General features: G+C 44.7%; 1 protein-coding gene across 1 annotated transcript in view; it reads left to right on the forward strand.

Moving 5' to 3' along the window:
* Positions 1 to 26,913, forward strand: part of CEP170B (centrosomal protein 170B) — a 1,277,870-nt gene that overhangs the window by 1,096,630 nt on the left and 154,327 nt on the right. The gene's annotated exons all lie outside the window — the stretch shown is intronic.

A 26,913-nucleotide genomic window follows, 5' to 3' on the forward strand; every position in this document is an offset into this window, starting at 1 on the left:
TCGAAAGATAACCACAACGCCTTCTTTATCTATGTCAAGAATCTAAGTGGCAACTCACAGATATGCTCTGATATAGTGCAAAATAGCACAAAATATACTGAACCTACTGATATTGCCAACATACTGGCAGATATATTCAGTGCAAACTTCACCTCGCTCTCACCTTCAAAAGGATCCACAACATACTGGAAAAGTGTAATGTCCCGGAAACTACAGAAGCACAGGTGAAAACAGCCCTTTTAAAAACCAAAAACACAGCATCAATGGGGCCTGATGGTGACCCAGGCTGCGTCTTGCACGAACTACAGAACGAAATAACCCCCCACCTAAACACGCTGTTCAGCCTCAGCCACTCCACAGGCTACGTGCCCATAGAATGGCACACAGCAATGGGTTTTCTGCTCCACAAAGGAGGGGCTACAACTGACCCTGGTAACTATCGCCCCATAAGCCTGACTAGCCTGGTCTGCAAGGCAATGTTACGCATGATCATGGAACTCATTAACAAAGACATTGGGAACCTGCAAACACTTGACCTGACCCAGTTCAGCTTTGTTAAGGGCAGATCATGCCTACTAAACCTGGTTGACTTCTTCGAGACAGTCACCAAGGCCATAGACGAGGGAAAGGTGGTTCACACAGCCTACCTTGATCTTGCCAAGGCATTCGACACCATTCCTCACTCGGGTATTATAGAAAAACTCACCAGCCTGAACATAAACCTCTGCGTCACAAGATGGGTTGCCAGTTGGCTTACAGACAAAACTCACACAGTAAGAATAGCAGGCTCCAGGTCCGACTCTAAACCAGTCACAAGCGGTGTCCCTCAAGGCTTGGTTCTGGGACCCCTACTGTTCGGCATATATTTCTCAGAAGTACAGGCAAACACAAGAGGACTATGGCTAACCAAGTTCGCTGATGACTGCAAACTGGGAGCCATAATTGACTCTCTGGCTGACACGGACATCCTTCAAAAAGGCCTTACTGAGACAGACACTTGGTGTCAAAGTCATGGCCTCAAGCTAAATGCCAAAAAATGCATAGTCATCCCATATGGGAAAAACAAAACACCCACGAATTACCACATAGGCGGCAGCCCCCTTAATACAGAAGAGGTAATAAGAGATCTGGGGATCCAGGTAGATAGTAATCTCTCCTTTGACAATCATATTGCCAAATTAGTTAGGAACTCCTTCTATGTGGCCCATCTAATTACTAAAGGGTTCGCATCTAGAAATAAAGAGGTTATAGTGCCTCTCTACTCGTCACTCATCAGACTCATCATAGAGTACAATGCCCCATTTGGGATGTACCTCACAAGACACTTCCAACAGCTGGAAAGACCACAAAAGTACCTCACCAAGAGGATTACTGGCCTCAAACATATACCTATGCAGCCCGACTGAAAAAACTCTGGCTGTACTCAGTGGCATATCGCTTACTCAGAGGTGATCTCTGCCTGACTTACAAAGCCATGTCCAACTCAGAATTGATGGACGTGCTTTACCTAAAGAAATCCAAGTCACTGCGAGTCACGCGCTCTACTGAGCTAAACCTTGCCACAGCAATAAATAGAACATGCTGGAGGGATAGATTCCTGTCACAGAGACTCCCCATGCTTTGGAACAAAATTCTTAACGGCATTAGGCAGAGCCCCTCACTAACACTCTTCAAGAGAAGCCTTGACGAGTGGATGGGTAACAGAAAGTACACCCCTGGGATCACTTCAGTGGCTCTTCATGACAGAGGCTCAGTTAATTATCAATGGGGCGGCGGAAGCCGACACACTCTGGCTAGGCTTATAAATGCCCTCGGGCAGATAGTCTAGCACTTTCCTATGAACCTATACCGTAGTCACCACTGTCTCTCACTTGCTGAACTGGGCTGGCTTGAACTCCCTCACCTCCTTCAATGGTATCAACTCTCACTCGTCCACAAACTAGTAAACCATCCACTAAATGTCCCATCCCTCCAGAATCTACTCCAAACCTATCGCACCACCAGACCAGTAAGATCCAGCAACAAAAATCACTTGCAGATCCCTAAAGCCATTAACTCTGCTGGTGAAGCACTATTCTCTTGCGCCATTGCCAAATTATGGAACTCCCTCCCACCCACAATTACCTCTGTACCATCATGCACCCACTTCAAAACTTTACTAAAAGCGCACCTAAAAACATACTGGCTATTCCCTTGCAACTTCCACTCTAAAATCAGCCACCCCATCCAACCACTAACTTTCTTTCCACTCCACTAATTACCTTGATTAAAACAAGCTCAGATGCTCATAAGCCTAGTACTTATTATACAGCAAAAACTTCTTATTGTAACATTTGTTAATGTCTGTTATGTACTTCACAGATAAAGATTCTAGTAGTATACTGATGTACTGTGTTCTTCATCTGTAAATATGTTGTAAGTAATTGCTATGTTATATTGTTAATCGCTATGTAATCCAATGTAACTACTGTCTGTTTATTTTAACTGTGGAGCTTTTCTCCCCGGTCCTCCGCTGAAAATGGACCTATGTCCAGTCGGACACTCCCAGTCAACAAATGTAAATAAAATAAATATATGTTGTCATAAATTTTCTTTCTAGCAAAAACTAGTTTACCTGGTAATCTGAAATATCTTTGCTGTTTTAGGCAATCCAGACACTAACCTTTCTTCATTTCCCATACAGGTGATGTCCTTCAAGGATGCATCTGCAGTCCTTACAAATGGGTTGTCCTGTCGTCAGGCAGCCCTTTGGTCGGCCGGATTCCAATTTCTGGGTCTGGCCTCGGCTGGTGTCGCACTTCACCCGACGTCATAGCTGCAGTTATTCGGGTATAAAGGCATCAGCCGACGCCATTTTCCTCAGTCTTTCTTGCCGGCGTGGCCAAGCAGAAGCTGTTCGCAAGTGCCGGTCGGTCAGAACCAGAGATTACTACTACCGAATTCTTCTACTACTACCAAAGACTTCTAAAAAGCTAAGTACCCCGTTGGGGACTCTTTCTTGCCTCAGCCGATGTCAGAAAAAGTGAATAACTGTTTAACTTGTGGGAAACAAATACCTCATAAAGATTTCCACTCTTACTGCTTACCTTGTTTAGGCCCAGACCACGACGTAGCAGCTTGTCTAGCCTGTGCTTCTTTTAACCGACGGACGCTTAGACGTCGGTCGGAATTTGCTGAGGAGTTTTTCAGCTCCGATTTTGCTTACATTATGCCGTCGGATCCTCCGACTACGCAAATATCAAAAAAGCTCAAGGAAAAGGACCGACACTCGCGGTCTGCGGTTTCGGCGAAACCGCGTTAGGCCAACCGCGAGTGTCTCGGTTTCGCTGAAACCGAGCAAGCGTTCTTCCTTCAGCCGAAAACTTACCTCCTACCGAGGCCTCTTCCAACCTCATGGAATCGGCTTCTGATTTACCTTCTGCTCAGGCAGTTTCTCAGGAATTATCTGACACTATCCCCTTGGATATCTCCACCCCTGCACGTGGAGCTGCTAGGCCACCTGCAGCCATGTCCATTAAGGCTTTTGCCAGGGCTAAAGCAGCTAAAACTACTAAATCTGTGCCTGCTAAGACCCCCTCTCACAGGCCTAGCTCTAGTTCACAAATGCTTAGTCTAGCAGAGGATCTCATTTCTTTAATCCGGGGATCCCAATCTCACACAGACAGGGCCTCTCGCCCACCTCCAGAGAAGAGGCCTAGAGCAGAGCCCCCTGAACCAGTTTCTACAGATGATTCCTCTGATGATTCAGATAATATTAACCCTCCAGAGGCTTCTTTCTCCCCTTATGAAGACTCTGATGCTGAAGAGTCCATCCCTTCTGCCTCTCCGCCTGAGGAATTTTCCTTTGGGGAAACCTTGCATGCTATGAGGGAACAATTTCAGTGGCAGGGCCAGGATTTCTCAGACTCTAGGAAGAGGCTTAGAACCTTTCTGCATTTACCACAACATAGGCCTTTAGCCATTCCTCCAGTTCTCTCTGTTGTAGATGATGCATTTAATGATGCTTGTACTGCTCCTGATTCACTTCCACCGGCCCCTGCTAAGCCCGATAGGTACTACAGGGTTCCGGATACTCATCATCATTTGTATAAAGCTCCTTTTGCAGATCCTGAGACTATCTCCCAGGGTCCTAAGGCTGTAGCAGCTACCTCTGCCAAAAACCCCCTCCCCTCTGAAAGAGAATCCAGGTCCTTAGAGAGATGGGGTAAAAAAGTTTACACTTCTGCAACTCTTTCAGCTAGAGCATTGAACTGTCAATTCCACATGATCCAGTATCAAGAATTTATGCTAGACCAGTTAACCAAAAAGTTGTCCTCAGATGAACCATTAGACAAAAAATCTGTTCAGGAAATGGTACATAACATTCAGCAGGTCAGTAACCATTCCTTAAAATGTGGCTATGATGCACTGGAAGCCTCCTTCAGATCAGCCATGACTGGCACAGTTATCAGAAGGCATGCATGGTTAAAAGAGCAGGCCTTACCAGACCATGTGAAATCCAAATTACTAGATGCTCCCATGGATAAAATCAATTTGTTTGGCTCTCCTGCACAACAGGTGCTGAAGAAGATGGAAGAGAAGGCAAAATCTGTCCAAACAGTGAAAGATTTCTTACAGGTCCAACCTCCAAGGTTTAGCAGGAATTGGCCCTCCAAGAATTGGTCCTTTCCCGACTCCTCCAGAGCCCAGAGAGGCAGGAATAGGCGTTCAAGAGGCCGAAGTCAATCCAGAGGTGCCTACAGGGGACTCCAGTGGCAGGGTAACAACCAGCGAGGTGCAGCCACGGACACAGCCACCACCACTACTACAGGACAATCACAGTGACTTGGTTCTAGCACCGCCTACCAGGGAACAACTAAAAGCACCCTTGGGCGGGAAGCTAGCTTTATTTTCAGTAAACTGGCATTACATCACAAGAGACAAGTGGATTTTGCAGACAATAGACCAAGGTTACAGGTTTCACTTCCATACTCTACCAGGGAAGAGAGGAATGCCAAACCTTCCTCCAAATCAAAAGGCAGAAGCTCTAAAGCAAATATCTCAATTATTAAAAATGAGAGCTGTGGAAAAGGTACCATCTATGGAGCAAGGACAGGGACTTTACTCCAGACTCTTCCTGGTACCAAGAAAAGAAAGCAAATGGAGACCTATTCTCGACCTGTCCGCTTTAAACACATTCCTCATTGTTCCAAAATTCAAAATGCTGACCCTACAGCAGCTTCTTCCCATGCTGGGCAAGGAGTCTTGGCTGGTAACTCTAGATCTCAAGGAGGCATACCTGCACGTCCCCATACGACCAAATTGCAGAAGATACCTCAGATTTCTTGCAGGATCAGAGCATTATCAATTCTCAGCATTGCCCTTTGGCTTATCTACTGCGCCCAGAGTGTTCACGAAATGCCTGGCATCAGTAATTGCTCATTGCAGGCTCCAGGGAATCCAAATCTACCCTTACCTGGACGACTGCCTGATACAAGCGGACAACAAAATCAAGTTAGCAGAAGACTTGAAAAGGGTCATTTACTTACTACAAGCCCTGGGATACACAGTCAATATAAACAAGTCAAGGCTGATACCATCCCAAAGGATAACCTTCTTGGGTGCAGAGCTGGACACATCAAGCAAATGGCATCCCTAACAGTAGAAAACAGGAGCAACTCCTCTATACTTCTTGGCATTAACAAAGCAGAACCATCTAACAGCAAGAAAAGTCCTGCAAGCCTTGGGTTTCATGGCATCCTGCATAATATTGGTTCCACATGCCAGACTGCATATGAGAAAGTTACAGTGGTACCTAAGGAATTTATGGTCTCAGCACAAGCACAGCCTAGAAACCCAAATTCCAATAATTCCATGCCTGAAGCAAGAATTCCAATGGTGGGCTCAGGCCTGTCAATCAAACAAAGGATTGCCCTTCCACAACACTCAACCAAGCCAAGCCATTACCACGGACGCCTCAGACCTCGGTTGGGGGGCCCACATGCTAGACAAGTGCATACAAGGCTTATGGACTCAAGACCAGCTGCACCTACACATAAATCAAAAGGAAATGCTGGCAGTAAAACTGGCAATTCAGACATTCAGACCATTTCTTCGACCAGGTCAGCTGTTGATAAGGACAGACAACACCACAGTTATGTGGTACATCAACAAACAGGGAGGCACACATTCGTACCCTCTATGCCGGATGGCAATGGATCTCTGGAATGTGGCCCTGAGTTACAACGTTCAGTTACAAGCAATTTTTGTACCAGGAAAAGAAAACATTCTAGCAGACATACTAAGCAGGACTACCACGGATGCCCACGAATGGATGCTGCATCCGGACATCTTCAAAACCATTACAAGAAAATGGGGACTCCCTCAAATAGACTTATTTGCATCCCCACGCAATCACCAACTAAAGAAATTCTGCACAAGGACGTACCACCCACTTGCTTGGAAGGTGGACTCCCTATCTTTCAGTTGGAAAACCTGACAGCATATGCATTCCCACCACTTCCTTTGATGCACAAGGTGCTATTGAAGATCAAGGAGGACCGTCAAGGATCATCCTGATAGCTCCAGACTGGCCAAGACAACATTGGTACCCATTACTGAGGAGCATGTCTCGGGAACAAATATGGCACCTACCCCTTGTTCCCTTGCTGTTAACACAGAACAACTACAACACCCTGCATCCAAACCTGAAAACACTGCAGCTAACTGCCTGGAACATTGCATAAGAACAAATAACCCAAATTTATCCCAAAGGGTAAAAGACATTATCTTGGAGGCTCGCAGACCCTCAACAAGAAAGAATTATTCAGCAAAATGGAAAAGATATTTCATTTGGAGTACTGCAAAAGGAGAAAATGTGTCACTGGTAAACATAGTCAACATCCTGGAATACTTGGCAGAGCTCTTCCACATAGGCCTGTCCCATTCTTCCATCAAGATTCATGCATCAGCTATTTCAGCAGAATACGACTTGGATCCTCCAGTCTTCTCACATCCTCTGCTCAGGCAGTTTCTGAGAGGAATTAAAAATGTAAAACCGCCTAGGAAGCCACCATTGCCAGCATTGGACTTGAACTTTGTGCTAGAAAAATTGACACTTCCTCCTTTCGAACCAGCAGCAACAGCAGAATTACAATACTTATCATGGAAAACTGCTTTCCTGTTGGCAATCACTTCAGCAAGAAGGGTATCTGAGCTACAGGCACTAATGGCAGTACAGCCCTTCCTGATCTTCCACCAAGATAGAGTATCCATGAGAACTAATCCTACTTTTATGCCTAAGGTGGTCTCCAGAGTATCTTTGAATCAGGCTATCCACCTACCTACATTCTTCCCCAACCCTCAGAACAGGGGAGAAAGGCTGTTGCATACCTTGGATGTGCATAGACAATTACGCTACTACCTGGACAGGACCAAGGGCAATAGGAAAACTGACCAGCTACTGGTAGCATATGCAACAGGAATGGAAGGAAAAGCAATTTCAAAACAGACAATCTCTAAGTGGATAGGAAATTGCATTAGATTTTGTTACTCCTACCATGGAAAGAAAACTCCAGAAAACATCAGGCCTCACTCTACAAGGGCTACAGCCACTACCACAGCTTTTCTACGAGGAGTGGCTACCAAAGACATTTTAGAGGCTGCTACTTGGAGCTCCGTGCATACATTTGCCAAGCATTATAATTTACCTTTATACTCCAGATCCCGAGCAGGTTTTGCCACTGCTGTTTTGCAAGGGATCTTAACTACACCATAATTTTATTTCTCCTCCTCCCCGCGAGTTTTGCTATGGTATTCTACCCATTTGTAAGGACTGCAGATGCATCCTTGAAGGACATAGTACAGTTTTGTACCTACCATAAATGTAGATGTCCGATAGGAATGCATCTGCAGTCAGGATTACCCACCCTTCTTCCCTCTGTGGTACTCCTAGGGTATTTGCCCATCTTGTAGCTAGCTGGGGAATCTATTATGGTGTATTTGTTTGTATATATGTACATACATGCCTATTTTTTGTTTGCTCTCTACTATTTGGAATCATTTACATTTATCCAAATTTAGCCTTCCTAGAGGGCACCTGGCATCTGGGGCAAGAAACACTGAGGAAAATGGCGTCGGCTGATGCCTTTATACCCGAATAACTGCAGCTATGACGTCGGGTGAAGTGCGACACCAGCCGAGGCCAGAGCTAGACTTTGGAATCCGGCCGACCGAAGGGCTGCCTGACGACAGGACAACCCATTTGTAAGGACTGCAGATGCATTCCTATCGGACATCTACATTTATGGTAGGTACAAAACTGTACTTTCCTTCACTTGGGGTAAAAGAAAATAAGCTGACGTGTTTACTAACTTGCTGTTTATGCTGTCTGTTGCTAACATAATTATGGATAACTGTCATTTGTACTGCTTGTAAAATCTGCCTTTCTTCGCCATCCAGTGGTTTTTACAAATATCTGGCCTACTGCAGGAGAGTTTCTCAAAGATGTCTTTTTAGGATAAATGCAATGTTAGAGTGCTAAACCAAGTAGTAGGTGAAAAAGATTTGAGTACAAAAGACCAAGAATCCAAAATCACTCAGTCTGGCACACTGGTCTAATAAAGGCACAGCACAATACACCCGAACCAAAAACATTATTGAGTTGCTGATAACCACCAGGTTCAGTGATACAACAGTTTATTCACAAATCCACAGATTAAGCGCTTTCATTCCTCACAGGGAACTTCATCAGAATACTTAGGAAAGAAAGACATCGACTTAAATACTTCCCAATTGAATACATCATTAATTACATTATGAAAAATTCAACCATCCATTAGATCACTAATTAATAAAATTATTTGAGATTACACTGATAAAATATACCTCATTCAAATCACATAAGGTACATAAAAAGTGTGTAATATAATCCTTGAAAAATTAATTAAAAAAAAAAAATATATATATATATATATATATATATATATATATATAAGTGTTTTTGAACGTTAAAACCCACACTAAAGTTTAAGAGCTCTCATTTTTACAGCTGGTAACAAGGAATAATGGTCATTAAGACCAGGAGGTGAACAAGCATCCAGTCTCATAGGTTCATAGATTATAGGTTCATAGATTAGTACTAGGCTAACTGCCCTTGTGAGCCATTTTAAGCCTAGCCATTTATTCCCTGTGAGATTCAAACCCTGTACCTTGTGTTTGTAAGGCAAACACCTTAACCATTAGGCCACCCTCCCAACCCTTTATTACTTTATTAACCCTTTATTATTTGTTTATCTACTTAGTTCTGTCCAAATAAAAAAATCAATTCTTTATGCACAGGCTATGAGTATAAAATCTTTCCCCCTTCTGTGGAGTTGGAAATACAAGGTGGTGAATCACCTGTTTCAGGGAAAATTCTGTCACCACCTAAGATATAAAAGCAGGCTTAGTATGTGAGGTGACACTGTCCTTATGAAAAAGCAAAAAAAAAAAAAAAAAAAAAGTTCCCTGTACATGTCAACTTGCAGCTCTGATGTCCTGGAAGAGATGATAGCCACCAATAAAGTAGTCTTCCAAGACAGGTATTTGGGGGCACAAATGCCACTAACTCGAAAGCTGGTAAATTTAATTTTTCCAACACAGTTCTGTTCTTTTAACCAAGCATGCCTCCTAATGACAGAACCTGTAACTGCAGCCCTGCAGGAGGCCTCAAGAGAATCAAAACCACATTGCAAAGTATGCTTTCCCACTTGTTCAGCTGCATGCAATAAATCCTGCATTTCTTTGTTTTCTGCACATTCTTAATTTGTCAACATTTTTTGTTTAAGCTGTGACATCAGATATTGCTGATATTTAAGCGTATCTCAACTGCATATTAACTCTTTCAGTTTCAGACTGGTTTCCCAGTCTCCTCCCATCTCAGATAATTTAACGTGTTCTAATACCCAAAACTTAAAACTAGCTTGGGGACAGTCTAAAGTATGTCTGTACAGGGCATTAGTCCTCTTTTTCCTTACTGATTTCATAAACATGTTCTTATATCCTTTGTTTAAGTTTTCTCTCCGTCTTCCCGATGCAATAGGAAGAACATACTGTACAGAAGGCAAGGTAAACCACCCCTTTGGTATTACAGGTAAAATAACCAGTTGCAACTAATCTCTCACCTGTCCCCCGAACCACAAAATCAACCAAATTTGAAATGTAAGGGCACTTGTTACACACCTAAAAGTACCTTTTTTAATAAGAGTGTACCTTTGTCACCTCTTTTCATGTGCTTTTCATCTGATCCATCATTGCTTTCTGTCAAGTTTGTATTCTTTTTATGTTGTCAAATACTTTTTGCACATTATGTTTTGTTTGCTTTGTGACACCTTCTCAACTTTCTGTCATATGTATAGAGGGAGGTACTTAACATTTGTCTGTAACTCAGTCATGTGTACAGAATTAGATCGGCAGTGTGTGTGCTACGTCGGTGTCTGCTTCCTGTAAGCATGTGTGGTGGGAGCCCAGATTTGATATGTCTCATAAAGTAGTACCTTTATCCTTTCCCTGTTCCTTACTTCGTTTTTCAAAATTTAGTTGGGTATATGGCCTCAAAAATATTGTTCCTACCAACAGTTCTATTGTTAAGCATGTCATGATATGTAGAACAAAAGTTAAATGTATGCAAATGTTGACAAAATAAAAGTATTGCAAGCATATCCAGACAGAGCTATATTAACCAAAGCAATGTTAGCATCATTGATATTTGTAATGCATATGTTTTCCATGCGTTGGCAGTTTTGCTGGACCCCTGATCAGTAAATACCGGCAGTTGCAACTGCAATGAAAATAAGCTCTGCAGAGTGAAGTATATCATGGGGACATCAAGTGCTTGGATGCATCAGAAAGCATTTATTTGTAAATGTAGAAGTGAAAGAATAGACATACAGTTTTGGTTTCCTAGACTGTTTGCCTTGTTTGGTGGCCTTTTCCAATGTCTTGCTGAGTGTTTTTGTTCAACTTTAAAACCATGAGCAAGTTGTTTTTTCATGACTAGTTCTGTCCACAGTATTTTGCAATTGCTTGCTGTACTCATTGTAAATTTAGTATTTTTTTTTTATTCTTCTCTGCTACCCATCCAGGCTGTTAGAGCCATCAGCTACTATGTACCTCTTCCATATGACAACACCAGGTACTTCTTCTGTCCTTTCTACGAGTACCAGTCATAACTCCACTTCATGAGCTCCCCTCTCTTTTGGAAGTATGTCATTTCAGTTATCCCACTGATGAAATGTCAGAGAGTAAGGCTCTGTAGTCACTGGCTGTAGAGCTGCAGATTCTCACTTCTGTTTTGCATGAGGTACAGTAAACAATATTTTTAATACTTTACTCTTTTGCCACAGTTTTATCAGGAGCTACTCTTTCTGTAGGCATCATTGCATCTTTGCTATCATATGCCAGGGATGCTTTCTCTTCCCAAATTTGGGGTGTACACAAGATACGTCTTCTTAACACATCAGTCCAGTTGCTTATCTGGACGTTTTATAAAGCAATTGCAGTATATTCCTATTTTTTTGGTATATCAAAAAATCTTCAGAAGCCTCATGTTTGTTAAACAGTCCTTCCTTAATTTCATCCTCTGATTTCTGCAGTTTTATATCAGCTCTCCTGAATAGCAATTTAAAGCTTCTTCTTTAGTTTTCCAGCCTTTATTTATTTATTTGTTTTGTTGACCAGGAAAGTCCAACTGGGCAGAGCCCATTTTCAGCAGAGACCCAGGGAGAAAAGCTCCACCACAGTACATTTATATTAACAAGTGACTTTCAGGTAGTTCTCAGAAAAACAACAGTTACATTTCTCATAAAACAACAAACATAATTACAAAATAGGTATATACAGTAAAGTATTTGCATCAACAATTGTAAGTCTATATAGTTGTTCCAGCTGTAAAATCTTGCAGAAGTAAATGGATTGGTACTGCAGAAAGGAAAACATTATCGTAAAGAAGTTTAATGTTCTTACGTTTCAGTAAAAAGATTTGCAAAGAGTTCAATATACATGATGAAGTAAAAAAACACCAAAGGCACTGTAGAGGTGAAAGACAGAGTCCACCAGTGTACTGGGATAAAGCATATTTTTGGTGGAGTATATAATGAAGTAAGATATACAATGATATTCTTCCATTGTCTCACTTCTTACCTGTAATTGCATTTGATTGTTTCATATAATTACTGGAAGTCATCTCCTGTACTAAAGTTGAAACCTGAACTATTTATTTGTTAAACAGCATCAGAATTCTTCTCAGTCAGAGCTTTTCTTCCACTTTTCTGGTTTATTTTCACTTATTTTCTCCAAATTACTGCTTTTCTAGCATCTAAGCAGTGTAAGTGCTAGCCAGTAACTGAACTTTCTACAAACTGATAATTTTTACTGGCCTTTTTAACAATTACCCAGTTTTCGCACTGGGAGAGAGCTAATCAAACTGCCCCCTCACTTTGCATCCATCTTGGAAGTCCCCAAGCTGAAGCAAGAATCTTGTATGTTCACATTGTAGCAGCTGTCAGCCAGTGTAGACTCCACAATGCAGGGATGATGTTGTGGGTAATATGTTGTAGACATGATGCATTTAGTCAGCATCCTTGCTGCAGACTTTTGAATCCACTTGAGTTACCGTAAATTAATATCATGCAAGTTAAGGGGTATCATTGTACTACTGTTGCTGTATCACCTGGTGGAATACGTTTATTTCTCAGTATGTCCCACAGGTAGTAGCTCTCACTTAGTTCTTGTTTATTAGCAAGCTTGGAAACGTATGATCTGAAGTAGTTAACTTCATTTGTCCATCAACCTGTGGGGTATCGGATCCATATCGGTTCCGAGCCGGCAGCTACAAACAGCTAAGATCCGAGCTCCAAGCTCCTCCCCCTTGCCCATAATCCCCTGCTATCCCTTCCTGACCTCAGATCTCGTTTGCAGCGGTTCAGTCAGCAGCTGTGAATGAGTTCCAGGTGTGCGAGTAGATCGTTTTTGTGAGAAAAATCCTTTTCTTTTTCTATTATAGCAATAAAAATGTGTGTGTGTGTTGCTCCTTAGTTAGTTTCCAGTTGTTAACTGTTTTTGTAGTTAATTTTAGTTAAATTACCTCCCCCCCCCCGTGTGTGTGAAGGCGTGTCTGTCTTTGGGCCTAGTGTAATTTTGTCCGTAGTCATGTCTGAGGCCCCTAAAGCCTTCTTTTCTAAATGCACCGAGTGTGGCCATAAGCTATCCCCAGCGGATAGCCACATTCGGTGTGTTATCTGCCTTGGGGTTGACCACCTCTCCTCAGGCTGCACCATTTGTGCAGCCTTCAACCCCAGGGCTTTGAGGGACAGGAGGTCGAAGTTGATTCTGGCGGGACTGTTGCCCCCGGACTCGACTTTGTCCTCCTCTCCCTCCGTGGCACCTTCCGCGGCAGTGCCACTTTCCATCCCTGCTCCCCTGGCCGGGACTCACCCTCCCACCTCAGGCCAGGAGGAGAGGGAAGCTAGGAGGGAGGGGAGAGGAGAAAAGAGAAGCACCACAAGCGGCGGGCCGAGTCCTCGCCGGCCAAGCAAGCAGCTTCTCCCAAGGCCTCCGGGCCTTCTCCTTCCCGGCTCCATTCACCCTATTTTTCCCTGGAGCCGGAGGAGGAGGAGACCCGGTCGCCTTCGAGGTCATCGAAGCGGCACTCCCGGCCCACCTCGGTGGCCTCCTCTAGGTCAATCCGAAGCTTGTCTGATGCAGACATGGACCGGATGATGCGTAGGTTCCTCCAGGCCCAGCTGCAGATGGGAGTGCTCCTGCCTCCCCCCCTCCTGGGGGGAGCTTGAGCCCCTTTTTCACCCCGATTGCTCCTTCTCCGACCCACTTCCGTGGTTCAGAGCCTTCGGAGCCTGGGGAGTGTCGGCGCCGATAGTACCTCGTACTTTGGCGCAGAAGGCACCCTCGAGTTTATCGGGTCCGTTTTCGGATCCGAGCTCTCGGAGCCGAGAGCTGAGCTTCGGATCTGGAGGTGTCAGTGTGTCTTCGGCTTCATCTCGGTCAGAGCATACTGGCCCTTTGGATCTGATTGCTTAGGCGCCAGCTCCGATCCACACATTGGATCCGAGGGGACTGCTCTTGGATCCCAGAGAGAGCAGTTCTCCTTCGGCGTTCGATGTCATGGAGAGGGTATTGTCGAGGGATTCGAGGCCTCAGGCTCCTGCTAAGGTTTCACCCTGTACTCCCTCTCAGACGGGCCTACCTTCCATTACCCGACCCCAGGGACAGCCTACGCTTACATCCCAGATAGATCCCTTGGAGGAACAGGATGTGGTTGGTGAGGCCTCTTCGGACAGCCCCCCCCAAGGAGGTTCCTCACAAACGTAAGTGCAAGAGGAGGCACTTGGACTCACCTGAGTCCTTGACAGAAGACACAGACTTAGAGGAAGGGGAAGGTTACCCAAGGTCTCCTCCCGAAGACGTCTCCTTCGGAGACATCATGGAAATGCTTTGAATTAGAGGGGGGTGGTCAGCCCAAAAACCTTCCTCTGATGAGTCTGTGTTTCCGGAGGCGTTTGATGCAGGCCCATCTACCTCTTGGGTGTCCCCTCCTGCCGATTCCTTGGTAGACCTGATTACTACCAGGGCATGGAAGGAGCCGGACACTGTGGTGCCCATTCCAAAGAGGCCAGATAAAATTCTCAGCCCCCCTTCTGATAGGACGTGTTGGAGCAAGGGTGCTCCTGTAGATGCCATGTTGGTGGCGGCCGCCACCAGAAAGGAACTAGCCCAGGAGAGTTCCTCGATCCATCCTCCAGACAAGGAGTCTCGGACGATGGACCGCCTGGGGAAGCGGATGTTCGCTTCAGCCACCTTCTCTGTAAGGTCCCTGAATTATATGGCACACGTGATACGACTCCAGCGGGATATCATCAAAGAATACGCCGGGTCACCCCCAGAGTCCATGTCGGCTGAGGATAAGAAAGTATTCTCAACCCGAATGGACACTCTCAAATCCATTGCGAACACCTCTATGCGGCTCCTCTCCCATGCTACGGAAGGAGCCGCTAGAGCTAGTGGAGCGGGCATTGTCTTACAATGGCTTGCTTGGCTCCGTCATTGCGATTTTGTGGAACCCATCAAGGCGCCCTTCGCTAATGCCCCGTTTGATGGTTTTTCGCTATTTGGCAAGACCGTACGCGACACACTGGTCCAGAGTGAGAAAGACAGGAAGACGTTGTCTGCCATCAGAGTCCGCTTCTCTGCTCCCCTGAGGTCCTTCTCTAGGAATCAAAAGGGAAAAAGAAGATGTGATTCCGGAAGTCTCAACAGTCCCGTTTCACTCTGGACCCCTCGTCCTTCAGAGGCAGAGGAGAACATGGTGGACGCCGGCCCAGAGGCAGAGGGGGACCAAAGAATTTTGGGTTGAGAGAACCCTTTTCTGATTGGCCCGCACAGCCACCCTGAAGGGTTACCCGACTGCTCCACTCTGGAGGCAGTCAGGGGGCGTTTCTCGAGGCACCTAGCAGTTTGGGAGTCCATTACAATAGATCGCTGGGTGGTTCGAATCATATCCAGAGGTTACAAGATCCCCTTTCTCAATCTCCCTCCAAAACCCCGGAGCCTCCCCGATGTTCCACCCAATCAAAGGGAGGCAGCAGCCGCAGAAATACTCCAGCTGCTAGAAAAAAGAGCAATCCAGCACGTCCCCCCAGACCAATCCGGATCAGGCTTTTACTCCAGGTTCTTCTTGGTGCCAAAAAAGACGGGGGACTTAAGACCAATCCTCGACCTGTCCTTTCTAAACCTGTCAGTGGCCAAAGAAAAGTTCCGGATGGTCACCATTCAATCCATTCTCCCACTCCTGCAGGAGAACGACTGGATGTGCTCTATAGACCTCAAGGATGCGTACTACCACATTTTGATGGACAGGCGATCCAGAAGGTTTCTCCGCTTCCGGCTAGGAGCCAGCCACTACCAGTTCAGGGTCCTTCCCTTTGGTCTCACCACAGCCCCCAGGGTGTTCACCAAAGTCTTGGCAGTTGTAGCGGCCCACCTGAGACTCCAGGGAATACAGGTCTTTCCGTACCTGGATGACTGGCTCCTGACCGCCCCCACCAGGCATCTACTGTGTTCAGCCAGAGATTACTTCCTCCACTTGGCCTCCCAACTGGGAATCACAATCAGTATCAAAAAAATCTTCTCTTCAGCCAATCCAGATCTTGGCCTTCATTGGGGCCAGATTAAACACAAACCTTTTGCAAGTCTTCTTAACTCCAGACCGGCTTCGAACACTAAAGCTCCACATGCTGGCCCTTCTACAATCCCCGGCTCCTCCAGTGGAATTGGTCCTGAGGGCTCTAGGTTCCATGGAGGCAACAATCAACCTGCTACCCTTAGCGCGCTTGAACATGAGGGTACTACAATGGACCTTGCAGGTTCAATGGTCCATCCTGCAACATCCACTGAGTTCACCCATCCCCCTCAGCAGGGTTTGCAGGAAAGCCCTATTCTGGTGGCTCCAGTCCCCGGACCTCCAGAAAGGGCGCCCCTTCTCTAACCACGGTGACCATGGATGTTTCTCGCCTCGGGTGGGGGGGCACTGTATGGGCAGAACCGTCCAAGGCACGTGGACCCATTCAGAGACCTTGTTGCATATCAATGTCCTAGAGATGAGAGCGGTGCTTTTGGTGTTGCAAGCACTCCAAGCCCTTCTTCCCTTGGGGACAATTGCAATTCAGACAGACAACATGTGAGTAGTCTGGTATATCAACAAACAAGGGGGAACCAGATCCTACCCACTTTGTCGAGAGGCCATGAGAGTTTGGGAATGGGCAATCTCCACCAACCGCTTTCTCATAGCGATGCACATTCCGGGCCAGTCGAACATCTTGGCAGACAGGCTGAGTCGAACCGCCCTTTCACCGTATGAGTGGAACCCGAGAGTAGCGAAGCAAATCTTCCTCAAGTGGGGTCAACCTTGCTGCGATCTTTTCACGTCTCCTTCGAACGCAAAGTGCAGCGACTACTTCGCTCTAATTACCCCACCGGGGGAATCCCCCAGAGACGCTCTGGTGCATGTTTGGCCATCCGGTCTACTTTATGCTTATCCACCTCTTCCCCTAATGCTAAAATTCTTGCAGAAGCCCGTCAGTTGGGGAGCAGAGTGATCCTCATAGCCCCATTCTGGCCTCGTCAAGCGTGGTTCCCATGTCTATGGTCTCATCTAGTGAATCCCCCATGGATTCTAGATCCCACTCCAGATCTGATCTCTCACCCACTAGGATTAATAACCCCGAACCTGGACAACCTTAAGCTTACAGCTCGGTTGATCCAGTTCCAGTAATAGCTAGGACTCCCGGTATCTCGTCCTCTGTTAAGGCTATTCTAGTAGCCACTCACAAGCCTTCTACGAGAAAGGTTTATAATAGCAAATGGAAACGCTTTTCAATTTGGGTGGAGCACAGAAACTTAGACCCCTTTACAGCTCCATTACCAGCAGTGCTAGAATTTTTGTCAAGTCTTATTCGACTGGGGTGCTAGCTCCTCTACGGTCAAAGTCCAGTTAGCCGCAATCTCCCACTATCATGTGGGAAGTGATCTCGGTCCCTTGGCCTCTTCCAAATTATGCAAGACCTTCTTAAAAGGCACTTTCCTCTTGAGTCCTCCTGTTAAAGATGCAGTTCCTCCATGGGATTTAACTCTTGATGTTCAACGTGCATACAGCTGCAGTAATCACAGATGGGTTTTCTGCCGTCAGGCGGGTCCTCGGTCGGCCGAATTCCAAAGTCTAGGTCCGGCGTCGGTTGTCGTCGCTTTCTTTCCGGACGTCAGTGCAACAGGGGTATATAAGACACAGCCGACGCCATATTCTTCAGTCTTTTTTGCCGCGCGGTGCCCGAAGCAGAAGCAGTTCGCAAGTGCCAGTCGGCCAGCTCCTGAAATTACGAATAATTGGAAACCGAAGTCTTCTTTAAAGCCAAGTACCCCGTTGGGGAAACTTTTCTTGCCTCAGACCGATGTCAGACAAAGTTAACAATTGTATTTCTTGTGGGAAGCAAATACCGCATAAGGATTTCCATTCCCTCTGCATACCTTGTTTAGGCCCAGACCACGACGTCTCGGCCTGTCGCTTTTGCGCTACTTTCAATAAACGCACTGTTAAGCGTCGGGCGGAGTTCGCCCAGCACTTTTTTGATAAAACCTTTGATTATAAAATGTCATCGGATACTCCGACTACCGTTTTGTCCAAAAAACGCAAGGACAAAGACCGACACATGAGGCCCGTGGTCTCCACCGACACTATGCCAAAACCGGCTACACATGGTCCGGTTCTCAGCAAGGCGCCTACGCAGCTCCTGACTACCGACGACACTTCTTTGGTGGTGTCCTCTGTAACCGAGACCGCAGGTACCTCGGCCCATACCCAGACTACAACCACTGAAGCCACTGTGAGTGTTGAGCCTCCTAATGTGGATAGGTCCACTTCCACCCATGGTGTTTTTAGACCCTCATCTTCCTTCTCCATTAAGGCCTTTACTAAGTCCAAATCAGCCATGCATCCAAAACGGCCTGTTGCACAGGGCCCATCTCCAGGCCCCATGCCTAAAAAGCAAATGCTAAAAATGGCTGAGGATTTAATTACTCTTATCAGGGGTTCCCAGCCCCCTCCAGACAAGAGACCCCGAGTGGAGGAAGCTTCTCCCTGTTCTGACCAGGATTCCATTTTTTCAGATCATTCTGATGAAGAGGAGCACTCGTACTCCCCTTTTGAAGATTCGGATGCTGAGCAGTCCATTCCTACTGTATCTCCCCCAGAGGATTTCTCTTTTGGGGAAACCTTGCACACCTTGAGGGAACACTTCTATTGGGAAGGCCAAGATTTTTCTGATTCCAAGAAAAGACTTAGGGAATTTCTTCTGTTACCTCAGCACATACCTCTGGTGATACCTCCTGTCTTGGACATTCTTGATGATGTTTACTCGGAGGCTTGGCTAAATCCGGATTCCCTACCTCCTGCCCCAGTCAAGCCTGATAGGTACTACAGAGTTCCTACCTCTCACCAATTTCTTTACAAAAGCCATAATGCTGACCCTGAAACCATTTCTCAAGGCCCCAAGGGAATGAAGGCCTCTACTGCTAAGAATCCACTACCTTCCGAAAGAGAGTCTAGATCCTTAGAAAGGTGGGGAAAAAAGATATATACCTCGGCCACCCTAGCCATGAGGGCCTTAAATTGTCAGTTCCATATGCTTAAATATCAGCAGTTTCTGTTATCACAATTAAGAAATAAAATGTCTCAACCTGAACAACCAGATTTGAAGGAGTTGCAGGATATGATGCATAGTGCAGAACAAGTGGGTAAACACACCTTACAATATGGCTATGATGCCCTAGAGGCCTCAAGTAGAGCTGCTGTGACAGGATCAGTCATTCGTAGACATGCCTGGCTTAGAGAACAAACCTTGCCTGACCATGTTAAAGCTAAGTTACTAGATGCTCCTTTACAAAAGGATGTACTATTTGGTACTAATGCTGAGGAGATGCTACGGAAAATGGAAGAAAAAGCTAAATCTATGCAAACTGTCAAAGCTTTTCTACAGGTTCAACCACCACGTTTTAGCAGAAATTGGCCTGCAAAGAACTGGTCCTTTCCAGCCACGGACAAGCCACAAAGAGGTAGATACAGGCGCACAAGGGGCAGAGGACAACCTCAAGGATCATATAGAGGCAGACAATGGCAAACTCCAGCAACAAGAGGTGGCGAAGACAGTGCACAATAATACAGGAAACAAACACAATGACTTCCCCCTTCCCATGCCAAGCAAGTCTCAGCTGGCAGCACCCTTGGGAGGAAAGCTGGCATTATTTGCAAGAAATTGGCATATTATCACAACAGACAAATGGATCCTGGACATTATAAACAGAGGCTACAGATTTCACTTTCACACTCTTCCAAAAATGAGAGGCATGCCGAACCTGCCACACAATCAAAGGGCAGAGGCTCAAATACAAATTTCAAAGCTTATGGCCATGAAAGCTATTCAAGAGGTACCTACTCACGAACAAGGTAAAGGTTTTTATTCCAGACTTTTTCTGGTACCAAGGAAAGGAACCGACTGGAGACCCATTTTGGACTTATCCATCCTAAACACATTTCTACTCGTACCAAAATTCAAGATGCTCACATTACAGCAGCTTCTTCCCATGCTGGGCAAGGAGTTTTGTTTGGTAACATTGGACCTCAAGGAGGCATACCTGCATGTCCCAATCAGACAAAGCTGCAGAAGATACCTCAGATTTCTTGCAGGTTCAATCCACTATCAATTCTCTGCATTGCCCTTTGGCTTATCTACTGCGCCCAGAGTATTCACGAAATGCCTGGCATCAGTAATTGCCTACTGCAGACTTCAAGGGATACAAATTTACCCTTATTTGGACGGCTGCCTGATCCAAGCGGACAACAATCATCTACTTCTGGAACATCTGGCTTATGTAACACGGTTATTGAATTCTCTGGGATACACAGTCAACAAGGAGAAATCCAGGCTAACACCATCTCAGAAAATAACTTTCCTGGGTGCCAACTTGGACACAAACACCCAGATGGCCTATCTTACGCCAGAAAAACAAGGGCAACTAACTCATTACTTCAAAATACTAGCAAATTGTACCAGGCTCACTGCAAGGAAACTCCTGCAGGCTCTGGGCTTCATGGCATCTTGCATTCTTCTAATCCCATGTGCAAAGTTGCATATGAGGAAACTTCAATGGTACCTAAAAAACCTATGGTCTCAACACAGCCACAGTTTGGAAACAATAATACCAATAATTCCATGTTTGCAAAAGGAATTTCTATAGTGGGCCCAAGCATGCCAAACAAACACAGGTCTTCCATTCTGCAAGCCTCAAGCAAATCAAGTCATCACAACAGACGCCTCAGACTACGCCTGGGCGCACATGACAGACAGGTGCATTCAGGGCAAATGGTCCCAAAAGGAAAAGCACCTTCACATCAATCAAAAAGAAATGCTAGCAGTGATAAATGCAATTACAATTTTCAAGGACCTCCTGCATCCAGGGCAATTATTGATAAGAACAGACAACACCACAGTGATGTGGTACATAAACAAACAAGGTGGAACACATTCATACCCCCTGTGCAGGCTAGCCATGTCGCTTTGGAACTTGGCTCTGGAATGGCAAATCGAACTTCAAGCACAGTACTTGCCAGGATTGGAAAACATGCTGGCAGACAATCTAAGCAGAAATATGACAGAGCCACACGAATGGAAGTTGCATCCTCAAGTGTTTACAAAGATAATCCAAGCGTGGGGAAGACCAGACACAGATCTCTTCGCCTCCCACAGGAACCATCAATTGAAAAAGTTCTGTTCAAGGACCTTCCATCCAAAGGCCTGGAGAGTGGACGCCCTTTCTTTCAGTTGGGCAACATGGACAATTTACGCTTTCCCACCTTTGCCTCTTCTGCCCAAGGTGCTCTTGAAAGCAAGAGCAGACAGACCGAAGATGATACTGATTGCTCCAGACTGGCTGCATGGAAAATTCCTTAACACCACAACAGACCCTACTCTCCAAAGAGGTGCAGGATGTCATTTTGGAGGCCAGAAGGCCATCTACTAGAAAGGCTTACTCCGCAAAATGGAAACGTTTTTGCGCTTGGAATGAGAAAAAAGGCCAGGATCCTAGAAAACTGAATTTGCCTCAGATATTACAGTATCTAGCTGAGCTGTTGAACAGTGGACTTTCATTTTCCTCCATCAAAATTCATGCCTCAGCCATTTCTGCAGAATACAACACTGATCCACCCTTATTCTCTCACCCACTTTTAAGACAGTTCCTCAGAGGAGCTAAGAATATAAGACCTCCAAGGAAGCAACCAATACCAGCCTGGGATCTTAACTACATTCTAGAAAAATTAACATTACCTCCCTTTGAACCAGCTGCCTCTACAGATTTGCAATGTTTGTCCTGGAAAGCAGCCTTCCTTCTGGCCATTACCTCAGCTCGTAGGGTTTTGGAACTACAAGCCCTCATGGCTGTGCAGCCCTTTCTCATCTTCCATCAGGACAGGGTTTCCCTACGAACCAACCCTTCATTTATGCCTAAGGTAGTATCCAGGGTAGCTTTAAATTAGGCCATACACTTACCTACCTTTTACCCCAATCCTCAAAACAAAGGGGAAAGGCTGCTACATTCCTTAGACATCCACAGACAGCTACGTTACTATTTGGACAGAACACAGCCCTTCAGGAAATCAGAACAACTTTTTGTGTCCTATGCTGTAGGAGCTCAAGGAAAGCCAATTTCCAAACAGACAATTTCAAAATGGATAGGCCATTGCATACGGTTTTGTTACTCCTTTCATGGCAAACCTGTTCCTACAGGCATCAGATCCAACTCCACAAGGGCCACAGCTACCTCTACAGCCTTCCTCAGAGGAGTCCCTACCAAAGATATTTTGGATGCAGCCACTTGGAGTTCTGTGCATACCTTCACAAAACACTACCACCTGCCTTTATATTCCAAAACTAGAGCAGGCTTTGCCACTGCTGTGTTGCAGGGAATTCTGGCTGCTCCCAGTTCCACCTAGTGCCAACCACCCTGTGCGTAGCTTTGGGATTCTACCCATCTGTGATTACTGCAGCTGTATGCACGATGAACATAGTACAGTTTTGTACCTACCATAAATGTAGATGTTCGAGTGCTAATACAGCTGCAGTACAGGTTCCCCTCCCTCCTTCAGCTCTTGGTAAAGGCCGAGTGTCTAACACCTCCTCATACAACCTAATTTGGGTTATCCTTCTATGGTGTATTTGCTTGCAACTACTGATTTTTGATTATATTGCATTGCTTGACTATATATATATATATATATATATATATATATATATATATATATATAAAATTTATGTATTGCTTTCCTTCTGGGGGCACCTGACATCTGGGGCAAGAAAGACTGAAGAATATGGCGTCGGCTGTGTCTTATATACCCCTGTCGCACTGACGTCAGGAAAGAAAGCGACGACAACCGACGCCAGACCTAGACTTTGGAATTCAGCCGACCGAGGACCCGCCTGACGGCAGAAAACCCATCTGTGATTACTGCAGCTGTATTAGCACTCGAACATCTACATTTATGGTAGGTACAAAACTGTACTTTCTCCAGTCTCTGACAGCTCCTCCCTTTGAGCCTGCAGCTTCAGTGGATCTAAAATACTTATCTTGGAAGACGGCTTTTCTTATTGCCATCACTTCGGCCAGAAGGGTTTTGGAGCTTCTAGCCCTTTGCGCCAAACCACCATACTTGGTTTTCCATAAAGATAGAGTTTCTCTCAGGACCAATCCCTCCTTTTTGCCCAAAGTTGCTTCGGAGCCCAATATCAATCAGTCTATTAATTTACCAGTATTCTTTCCAAATTATCAGAACAAGGGTGAATACAAGTTACATTCTCTGGATGTACACAGGCAATTGAGGTTCTACCTGCACAGGACCGCTGACCACAGGAAATCTGAGCAACTCTTTGTATCCTTTGTTAAACCCTCTTTGGGAAAACCAGTATCAAAAGTTACATTGTCCAGATGGATTTCCCAATGTATACTTCTTGCATATAAGAGTTTTGGCCGACCTGAACCTGAAGGAGTCCACGCCCACTCTACTCGATTGATTTCTACCTCTGCTGCCTTTTGGTCCAGTGTGTCATTGGATGACATTTGTTCAGCAGCCACTTGGGCATCGTCTCATACATTCATTAACCATTACATGTTGGATATAATTTCCAGAGGGAGAGCATCCTTCGGCTCTGCAGTGCTCCGGAATATCCTTCCATGAGGACCTCCCAAGGATTGGGTAGCTGGGGACTCTGTCCCACAGGTTGATGGACAAATGAAGTTAACTACTTCAGATAAAAAAGTTATGTACTCACCATAACGTTCCATCTGAGTAGGTAAACTTCATTTGTCAGCAACCGACCCCCCCCTCCACCCCCCTAACCTATAGTGCGTACTAAAAGGATTCCTTGCCCTTTGTTTCCAGATAACTCTAGGTTAGGATGTGCAGGTGATCCTTTGTGTTGTAATGCTCTGTGTTATTAAGCAAACTCGATCTGAGGTCAGGAAGGGATAGCAGGGGATTATGGGCAAGGGGGAGGAGCTTGGAGCTCGGATCGTAGCTGTTTGAAGCTGCCGGCTCGGATACGATATGGATCTGATACCCCACAGGTTGCTGACAAATGAAGTTTACCTACTCAGATGGAACGTTATGGTGAGTACATAACTTCTTTTTTGGTAGGTGGCTTATTTGTGCTATGTTCATATGTTTACTTGATGTGGAAACAGAAAAATAAAAACTTTTGTATATACTTAATTTACAAAATAAAGTTTGATTTATAACTCTTTTATAAACATATAACAGACACTTGATGTGGCATTGTTTGGAATATTTGGAAAAAAAAGAGGAAGAAAGATGTTCAGCAGTTAAAAGTATAGATTTAGTTGTTTTTTTAAATAGATTGGTATTAACAATGTTGGTGGTATAGAATGCGGAGGTTTATTCAAGGTATTTTTCCAATGCAACCAGTTTTCTTTCGTACTTTCCTTCCATGTTTTACTAATCTTAGCAAGAATGTAAATATACTTAAGACATTTCAAGCCAAAAATGTTAACTGCCAGGCTTTGGCAGCATGTCTAGGCCTAATGAGATTTATAGATATTTTTCCACACCCATTTTATATTTTTTCTCATGAACTTGTCAATGGACATATTCAGTTCTTTTGGATGTAATTCCCACTTTATTGAGTTTTACTAATTTGTGGCTGATGCCCAAAAAGAAACTGTCCAGTGCCATTTACCGTTCGAAATAGTTATCAATTTCACCTTCTACTTTTTAAGTAAAGTAATGGTGTAATATGACATCCACTTATTGAAAGCTTAACATTTCTTAAGTTGTGGTCCACTCCAGACAGCTGTGTTTGGGTAATTGTTCCCCTTGGCTACATGCATTTTTTGAATTTAGTTTACTCTGTTAAACAAATAAATGGAATAGTCATTATTTAATTACGGAACTTTTTTCAGCCTTGACCTGGGCCTCATGACCATAGATGCACATATATCTGTATCACAGAGAGAGAGACACACACACACACACATTTATATATTATATATATATATATATATATATATATATATATATATATATATATATATACACACACACACACATAAAATCTGTGTATATATACACATAATATATATATATATATATATATATATATATATATATTATATTTTATATATATATGTGTATGTGTGTGCATGCATGTCTATTTAACTAATTAATAATTAATTGGAATGTTTTTGGAAGGTGAGAGAAATCAGAGTACCTGGAGACAGCTCACATAGTCATGGGGAGAAAATGCAGACTCTACTCAGACACTGGCTAGATGTCATAATTTAACCCTACACCCTGGATGTCATGGGGTCTTAGTGCACAGAAACACTGTATACTATAATCCCAAAAAGATTGCTCCGTTATCCATGTGTAAAATAATTTCTTCCCTCTTCTAATGTCAGTCCATACAGCTTTTCAGACTTAATTTATACAATCAGAAGACAAGCGGAAAGACCATTTCTATACTGCAGTATTGAATGTAGTTTGACTGTGCTTACACATTTTAGGCACTACAAGGAGAGAACTATTGAGATTACTAAGTTTTCTTAGAGTTTTATCCCTTTTTTATGAAGAAGAAAAATAGCTTTATTTTGACCATACATATCTTGTCAAACTGAAGTGCTTGTCTAATTAATTGTTTCTATTATGTCTAGTGCAACACAAATATCAGCCGCCCATGGGTCACTTTCTACAAGTCCACTGGTGGCCTGTTCTGCTTCGCCTTTTTTTTTCCTAGTTCTCTGCAGGACCTCACCCAATTGTTCCTCTAACTGCCCCTGTTTGGCCCATTTATTCCACAGGTGTGGGAGCCAGGCCTTCTCATGCTAGGTAAGAGCTTAATGGCTCATTCACCCATGCTTTGGTAATCCTTTCAGCTCATTAGCTCCTCCAACAGTTAGAGATGGGCGATAGGGTTGGGCCACATCACTAATCCTGTAAAGAGGGCTACCTCATCTCCAATTAGAGTACCCCTCCCTTAATCACCTCACTGAGCTCTGCTACGTTCTCCTTTCCAAGAAGAATATACCTGCGCAAGCAGAATCTCATTGGCTTTTGCATCTGCACCATGGCAGCATATGCTCTTTAGGCCAATACTTCACAGGTGTAACACTTAGTTCTCCCACTAGGTGTCACCCAGTGATGATCCAGGGCCACCTCCCTCTTCCCCAGGATGGATGAGCCGACAACAGCTATTTTCTCCAATTTTTCTCAGCTTGTTTCTACAGGCAGCTGTATAAATAGAATAGTCATCTGTGCCATAGTCAGTGCTTTATTCCTTTATCACAGGATCATAGGAGGTTACTAGGTTAATGGCACTTACAAGCCTAGCCAAGGGTTTATCCCCAAAAAAAAAAATTCTCAGTCAGCACCTGTTGTCCCAGTCAGTGAGGGCACAGGTGGAACCCCTGGAACAAATTTGTGGTTTCCCATCCACTCATCAAGGTTGCACTTGAAGAGGGTTAGCAACATACTCTGTTTGATGTGTATGGGAAGTCTGTTCCAGAGACGGGACAGCTGTGCGAGACAAACCTGTCTCTCCAGCAGGTTTTGTTAGTGTCACATATTAGATTTAGGCCTTTCGAGTGGGTAATGCACGAGCAGTTAGAATTATGGATATGGAGCATCTCTAGTAGGGCAAGGTCTGAGATTGCCTTGTAGGCAATACACAGATCACCTCTGAGCAATCTGTATGATACCACATAGGGTGATAGTGATTTGAGCCTGTCCACATAGCACAGGTGTTAGAGGCTGTGGATTCCCTT

The sequence above is a fragment of the Protopterus annectens genome, chromosome 6.part0, assembly GCF_019279795.1.
Source record: "Protopterus annectens isolate FY-2018-M chromosome 6.part0, PAN1.0, whole genome shotgun sequence".
Taxonomy (NCBI): domain Eukaryota; kingdom Metazoa; phylum Chordata; order Ceratodontiformes; family Protopteridae; genus Protopterus; species Protopterus annectens.